Genomic DNA, 6,368 nt, shown 5'->3' with positions numbered 1-6,368 from the left:
AATCCATAATAAATACGGATAAAAGACTCATTTAAGAAATTATTTAACACTTGAACAGTAATGCTTTTATTAATTCAATTAATTACATGACAATCTATGAATTATTGTGGAATTTTTTCTTCTTTTTTCAATGGTATGATATAAGATTGAATTGCATTGGGTTGTAATGCTATTTTATACAAAAACTAAAAGTAGTTTGTGGAATAACCCAGTGGCATAACTAAATTTTATAAGAATTATAGAAAAAAATCATATTACAACTATAAAGAAAAACAAGTAAGCAAAAGCTACAGTCGAGCGGGGTCGACCGTTAAATACCCTACAACACTATAATAAATGATACAGTTTATATAGGCGAGATACTCGAAAGAATTCCACAAGATATTGTGACAAATAATAAAAGAAAACCATCAGGTTTCGTTTCTCTAATTTTCGAATAATAGCAACTTAAACTAATTTGCTCATTTCAAATTTATTGGTAGATGTTGCACGTAAATGGTCTTCCTAGATCTGGAACCAATATTTCCCAAAGACCTATAGTCTCTCAGAAGTGGCAAAAGTTAATCTTTTTTATTATTGGTTTTTGACTGAAACGCATCTATATGAGATACAGACATTTGACTATATTCTTCAACGAAATCAGCCTAACGAAATAGTCAGAAGTGCGTCTTTCCTGTATTTGTGAATTCTCCAAAAAGTCACTGGAATGGACATGTTCGTATTTTGTTTACAAAAGTTGGCAAACTATTTCGCACATTGAATATTTTTGGATGGCCATCCAAAACTGCTTGGCTTTTGCAATGTCCGGTAACCCCCATTCAAATGTGCGTGAGGGTCGGGCGATAATTACGACCTGCTGACAATTTTGCAGTTTTTTGGTCAATTTCACTCTCTAAATATATGGCGATCCTCTCCAAAAAGAGTAGGCTTCTATTCTGACCCTCATCTTATCCCCATGCAAAATTTCAAAGGATCGGCCCATAAATGCGATCTGTATATGATACCCTGATATCCTAACTACTTAGTTTTGTTAGCTGTAGAAATATTACCAAATGTTTAATTCAAAATGAAAATATGACAAAAATTTGACAAAATTGAAAAAATATGAGAAAATTTTACAAAATCAATATTTTCATATTTAGATAGATATTTTTATGCAATTTTTTAGACGTTTTTTCTTTTCTGCCAAGAGGCCATTCTGAATTAATGAGAACTGTCGAAATCAGTTCAGCCGTTCTCGACATATATGAGATTTTTCAAACATATCTTTTTTGATAGACGTATATATCGCACATATTTTGCTATATATCCGATTTGTTGGATGATAACATCAATGTAAAGATAAGAAGTAACCTTGTCATGGCTTTGTGATTTCGCCGGGATTTAAAATATTCGCGGTTTAATGAAAAATTTTGAATTTTTTCAACACAAAAGATATGGTCTATTTTACCCGCTAAATATTATCCGATGACCACCCAAATTGGTAGGCTTCTTCCATGCCCTAAACTCTAGCTACATGCGTAATTCCACGTCGATTTGTCTATAATTGCGACCTGTATAGCTACTGCAAAATCCGATATTTTTTTAGTATTTGGTCCATTTCAACCCCTAAACATTTGACGATCATCTCCCTAACCCACCCTTCGTGCAAAATTTCGTAAGGATCGGGCCATAATTGCGACCTGTAGCGTGATTACAAATTAAAATGGACAGACGGACGGACGGACATACATAGCTACATCGACTCAGCTCGGCGAGCTAGGAAGATCCATATATACTTTCCTATATGGGAAACCAATATTTCGAGGTGTTACATAATTTTTGGCCCAATCAAACTTATAATACCCCCAACACATAGTGTTGTATGGTATAATCAGAACGTTAATCATTGCATATAGATGAAGTTAAAACAACTAAGGAAAGTCAAAAGTCGGGCAAGCCGACTATATGATACCCTACACCACTATGCATTTTTAGTAGAGCTCCCGTAACAAAATAATTAATTTGAAGTAGATCGTACCACCTTTCAACATTTGGCTTTGGAGCAGTTATAATTTGGTTTCAAAGGGAACTAATATATGGGACACATACCCAATTCTGAATCGCATTTCACTAAATTTTACGGAGACATTTTAATGTTTTATACCAAATAATATTGATATAGAGTGCATGAGAAGGAGTTCCACAAAATGGAAATATACGTCCCGAAATTCACTCCATTTTGGCCGATATAAGCCATTATTTGCACAATAAACCTGAAATCAGATTAAGGATATGTACGGGAGCTATATACAAATCTTAGTCGTTCTCCATAAAACTTGGCAGAGGTATTTCCAAGCTCTGTAAGATATCTACTACCAAATATCATTGTTGTCGAATGGGTATTAGGAACGTGATATACAGAGCTAAGTATTAAAGTTGTTGCATGCTGATGAATAACAATCTGTAATGAGTTGTTGTTAGTTGTTGTGGTTGTCGTTTTAATGACTCTGACTACAAAATGACTCTGGCTACACCATATCGTGGTAAGGATATCATATCTTTGTGTATTTGTTTGTAATATAAAGAAGTAAGCGAGATATACCCGTAGTTAATTTTCATGATTTTCATAGAATCACTCGATCGATCTTCATAGTCGACTTATGCATATCAATCCGTCTGTCCATGTATATTTGCTAATAAAATGCAGGTCGCATTTATTATCCGATTGAGATGAAATTTTCCAAACAATATTTGTTTGGTCAAAGGACGAACCCTATTGAAATTGGTGAGAATCGGTTTAAATTTAGATAAAGCTCCAATATATATCTGAATTTTGGCACATCCTACCGAATTCAGTATAGAAGAAATTACATCACATATATGTTTCATCCGATTTGGTCCCTCACATTTGTTATATGCACCCCACAATAATGATATATGGTACCAGATGTCAGATACAGCCCAAAAATTTATTCGAGATTGGACCAGATTTTGATATAGCTCCCATATATATCCGATATCATGTTTATTGTGCATCAAATTGCTAATATCAGCACAATTGAACTAAATTTATTAAGATCGGTTGAGATTTTTTATAGCTTCAAATTGGATACATTTTTCTATATTCAACCGATTTTTTCCATTTGGTGAAACTCGGTCCGGTAAATTTATTGATGTAATAAATATTTTTAATATAATTCTTATCCAAGTCATATCCTGCACTACGCAACAATGTTATTTGGTTCTAGATACACAAAAGGCTCAGTAAAATTTGTTGAAAATGGATTCAGAACTGATTATAGTTCCCAAATTGTGACTACTCTGAAGCCATAATTAATAATAATCAACTCCACATAAATGTCCAATAGAATCTTTTTTGTTACAAACTGCGCATAGTGGTGTGGGATATCATATAGTAGGCCCGCTCGACTTTTGCCCTTTCTTAACTGGACAATACGTTATCAATAATTTTAATAAAAAACAAGTAAGCAAAGGCTACAGTCGAGCGGGGCCGACCGTTAAATACCCTACAACACTATAATAAACGATACAGTTTATATAGGCGAGATACTCGAAAGAATTCCACAAGATATTGTGACTAATAATAAAAGAAAACCATCACGTTTCGTTCTCTAATTTTCGAATAAAAGCAACTTAAAATAATTTGTTTATTTCCAATTTATTGTTAGATGTTGCACGTAAATGGTCTTTCTAGATCTGGAACCAATTGTGACGACGTGTTTTCACTTTGAAGCTGGGGTAGGTTCAGCGGGGGCCAGAGTCGTCACAAAAATTTATTTGTTAGGACATAAAGAGAGAGAGAGAGAGCGAAGCAAAAATATTTTCTTAAAACGTTATAAATTTATTTCCTTAAATAACACTAAACACTACACTAAACACAATAAAATCACGTTCAGAACTTTTTACGAAGAACACTAAATCACAAAGTTCAGTCGACATGTTAATAAACGGGTAGCAGTGGTGGCAGCTTGGCACAGCGGCGGCCCGATGAATAGGCGAGCGACGAATAGAGTGGCGGCAGCTTGGCACAGCGGCGGCCCGATGAATAGGCGAGCGACGAATAGGGTGGCGGCGGCTTTGGCACAGCGGCGGCCCGATGAATACGTCAGCGGCGAGTAGTAGTGGCGGCAGCTTGGCACAGCGGCGGCCCGATGAATAGGCGAGCGACGAATAGGGTGGCGGCGGCTGTGGCACAGCGGCGGCCCGATGAATACGTCAGCGGCGAGTAGTAGTGGCGGCAGCTTGGCACAGCGGCGGCCCGATGAATAGGCGAGCGACGAATAGGGTGGCGGCGGCTTTGGCACAGCGGCGGCCCGATGAATAGGCGAGCGACGAATAGGGTGGCGGCGGCTGTGGCACAGCGGCGGCCCGATGAATACGTCAGCGGCGAGTAGTAGTGGCGGCAGCTTGGCACAGCGGCGGCCCGATGAATAGGCGAGCGACGAATAGAGTGGCGGCGGCTTTGGCACAGCGGCGGCCCGATGAATAGGCGAGCGACGAATAGGGTGGCGGCGGCTTTGGCACAGCGGCGGCCCGATGAATAGGCGAGCGGCGAATAGGATGGCGGCGGCTTTGGCACAGCGGCGGCCCGATGAATACGTCAGCGGCGAGTAGTAGTGGTGGCAGCTTGGCACAGCGGCGGCCCGATGAATACTCGCACGACGAATCGGGTGGCGGCAGCTTTGGCACAGCAGCAGCCCGATGAGTACGTCAGTCGCCGTCAACGCAGCCCGAAGAATAGGGAGTATTGCTACAACCCTCACTTGACCCTGCGTTCAGTCGCCGTCAACGCAGCCCGAAGAATAGGGAGTATTGCTACAACCCTCACTTGACCCTGCGTTCAGTCGCCGTCAACGCAGCCCGAAGAATAGGGAGTATTGCTACAACCCTCACTTGACCCTGCGTTCAGTCGCCGTCAACGCAGCCCGAAGAATAGGGAGTATTGCTACAGCCCTCACTTGACCCTGCGTTCAGTCGCCGTCAACGCAGCCCGAAGAATAGGGAGTATTGCTACAACCCTCACTTGACCCTGCGTTCAGTCGCCGTCAACGCAGCCCGAAGAATAGGGAGTATTGCTACAGCCCTCACTTGACCCTGCGTTCAGTCGCCGTCAACGCAGCCCGAAGAATAGGGAGTATTGCTACAGCCCTCACTTGACCCTGCGTTCAGTCGCCGTCAACGCAGCCCGAAGAATAGGGAGTATTGCTACAGCCCTCACTTGACCCTGCGTTCAGTCGCCGTCAACGCAGCCCGAAGAATAGGGAGTATTGCTACAACCCTCACTTGACCCTGCGTTCAGTCCAGTCCAGTCACCACAAATAGTCAAGGCTTATTGTTTGGCTTACTAAGACTCAATTCAACCGAGGTTGCGCGCCTTTTCTTCCTCCCAATCACACTTGACTTACCAGCCATCAACAGAAGACTGATCCCGATTGGGTGAAATGCGTCTCCTTTTATACCTTTTTGGCTGGACAACGATTGTTGTTTTCTCATGACAGCAGCTGATCCCAATCTGACAGTTTTGCGTAGTTCCGCCATTTGCCACCAGGGGTTCCAATGTTGTATTTTAAGTATACTTCTTTCTACTAGGGGACAATAATAATGTACCCCAAAAACGAAAGCATGACTTTTGGGCGTTACATGGCATCTCTTCCTCCCTCTGATTTTTGATTCCTTGATTTGCTTTCTCTATTGCTATTGGGTTTCAATAGCCAGGAAGCCCTAGGGTGTTATGTAACCTTTTATTTCTCCGACATGGGCACTTTGGTTCGACTATATCTCGGTCGAATAGGAAGGTATGTTAGAGACCAATTGCAGAAGTTCGGAGAGATACCTTCACTACCCCGTCTGCTGATATTATTATGCGGTACTGCTTGCCATCTTGTTTAACAATTCGCTTCAGTTTGTGTCCCTTTTTCCAATTGTTTTTAAACTTCTCGATACGGCTTTGTAGGTTTTCGGGATAATTTGGCAGTTCGAGAAATGTGTTATTGTTCACGGGATTGTCTGTCGAGGACGATGGCGTTGACTCAGTTGGGATTTCAGTGACTGGCAATTTGATTGTACTTGGTGTGCTATTATTCTCCTTACTGGGTATAAACACTTCATCGATGGAAGGTTGACTGCTACACACTGTTGGCTGATGAGGTGTCATCGTTTGGCTTGTGGATGATGATGAAGACGACGAGGCTGATGAGGATGAGGATGACGATCGGGAAGATATCGATGGTGATGACAGTTCGACAACGTGTCCCGGCGTTCCTGGTAATGATTTATCTTCCTTCACGTTGGGGGACCTGTGATCGTCCGATATGACGGCAGCATTGGATTGCGATGGAATTTGTACGTCATCACTATGCAACAGA

Source organism: Musca domestica, unplaced genomic scaffold (assembly GCF_030504385.1).
Source record: "Musca domestica strain aabys unplaced genomic scaffold, Musca_domestica.polishedcontigs.V.1.1 1, whole genome shotgun sequence".
In the NCBI taxonomy this organism is placed as follows: Eukaryota; Metazoa; Arthropoda; class Insecta; order Diptera; family Muscidae; genus Musca; species Musca domestica.
The sequence above is the reverse complement of the archived record's forward strand: the minus strand, read 5'-3'. Positions refer to the sequence as shown.